The following is a 2278-nucleotide window of genomic DNA, read 5'->3' as shown; positions in this document are numbered from 1 at the left end:
GTGGCGGCCGGGCCTCGGGGAGGAGAGAGGGAGAGGAGAGACTAACGGGGCGGGGGTGGGGGCTCGATCGGCCGTTAGTTAGGTTAGGTTAGTTATCCTTTGCCGTCCGCCGAACCTTTGCCGTCCGCTTGCTTTTTATCTTTGCCGTCTTCTAGCGGACGGCAAAGAGGAGGGGGCATTAAGTTTTTCTAATCGGCTCACTTGTGGGGGCCAGCTCTCTCTTTGCCGTCAGCCAGCTGACCGCAAAGAAGTGACAGATGGCAAAGTCCTTCTTTCCCGTCTGCTTTTTGGTAGCTGATGGCAAAGACCTTCTTTGCCGTCCGCTAGCGGACGGCAAAGAACTGGCAGACGGCAAAATCCTTTATTCCAGTTGGGCGGAGGAAGGAACGGTGTTGCCGGAGCGGTTGAGGCGGCGGCCGGCAGGTGCGGGCGCGGGAACCGGCAAGGCGGCGAACGCTGGTGTGGGCGGAGAGCGGCGGCGCGAGGGACACGGGCGACGGCGGAGGCGCGGGGCCTGCGGGGGCCGGGCGCGGGCCTGGTGGGCCGGCGTGGTGGACGGCGCCGGGAGGACACGTGGCAGGCGGCGATAGGTGCGGGGCGGCGGCGCGATTTTTGTACAGCCGGACCGGACGCGTCCGACGGCGGAGAGGGAGCGGGGCTAAGGTTGGACTGCGAAAAATTTGGAAGGGATCACATATATATACATAGAAGGAGGTGGGAGTGTCCAAATGAGGTGTAGTTTTCGACCATGCGATCGTGATTGAATGACCGAGAGGATGGAGGGGTTTTGGATGGGTTATTGGGCCACTTTGTAGGGGTGTTGGGCTGCAACACACATGAGGCCTTTCCGGTTCCCCGGTTAACCGTTGGAGTATCAAACGGACTCCATATGGCACGAAACTTGACAGGCGGTCTACCGGTGGTGTACCAAGGCCGCTTGGAAAATCTCGGTCCATTCCGAGAATGATTAACACCCGCTCACGAAAAGAGGCAAAAGGGGGCGTCGGAGGACGTAGGAGTGTCGGATTGCAAAACAGACAACGGGGAAAATGCTCGGATGCATGAGACGAACACATATGCAAATGCGATGCACATGATGACATGATATGCTATGCATGACATGAACAAAATGCAAAATAAAGACAAAACCCAACCACGAGGGAATCCCATAACTTAGAGCCAAAAATGGCAAGAGACGGAGTACAAATATGGTAAGTTACATCCGGGGCGTTACAAAACTCCACCACTATGAAAGGATCTCGTCTCGAGATCTAGGACTGAAAGAACTCTGGATATTCGGAACGGAGGTGGTCCTCACGTTCCCAGGTGGCTTCTTGGTCGGAATGGTGTGACCACTTGAATTTGATAGACTTGTTGCGAGTCTTGCGCTTAGTTTCTTCGAGAATAGCAACGGGATGCTCATGATAAGACAGGTCTTCCTGGAGATCAATATCTGTGAAGTTGATGGTGCGGTCAGGAGTCTTGAAGCACTTGCGAAGCTGTGACACGTGAAACACGCCGGCCACATTCATGAAGTTGGACAGAAGCTCAAGTTGATAGGTGAGGTCGCCTCTTTTGCCAATGATCTTGAAAGGACCCACATATCTAGGGGCAAGGTTCCCTTTGATACCGAAGGGATGAGTACCTTTCATTGGAGAGACGCGGAGGTAGACATGCTCTCCTATCTCGAAAGCCAAGTCAAGATGCTTGCTATCATAGTAACTCTTCTGGCGCGATTGCGTTGCTTTGAGATTTTCACGGATGACTTTACACATTTCTTCAGCTTCCGTGATTAAGTCATTGCCAAGAAGTTGGAGTTCACCGGTCTCTGACAAATTAAGAGGAGTACGACACTTTCTGCCATAGAGAATCTCAAATGGGGCCTTGCGCGAACTCGCTTGGAAGCTGTTGTTGTAGGAGAACTCGGCATATGGAAGACAATCTTCCCACTTCATACTGAAAGAAATGACACAAGCCCTGAGCATATCTTCAAGAATTTGATTTACTCGCTCGACTTGGCCACTAGTTTGAGGATGAAAGGCTGTGCTGAAGCGAATGTTAGTGCCCATGGCCTTCTGGAAGGAGTCCCAGAACTTAGAAGTAAAGATGCTTCCATGATATGAAGATATCAATTGCGGAATGCCGTGCAAAGGGACAATCATGGAGGTGTATAGCTGTGCCAACTGAGCTGCTGTGATAGATTCTTTGATAGGAAGGAAATGAGCCACTTTTGTAAGCTTGTCGATGACAACAAAGATAGCATCATTTCCACGTTTGG

The sequence above is a fragment of the Triticum dicoccoides genome, chromosome 2A (genome assembly GCF_002162155.2).
Source record: "Triticum dicoccoides isolate Atlit2015 ecotype Zavitan chromosome 2A, WEW_v2.0, whole genome shotgun sequence".
Classification (NCBI taxonomy): domain Eukaryota; kingdom Viridiplantae; phylum Streptophyta; class Magnoliopsida; order Poales; family Poaceae; genus Triticum; species Triticum dicoccoides.
This window is presented reverse-complemented; position numbering follows the sequence as displayed.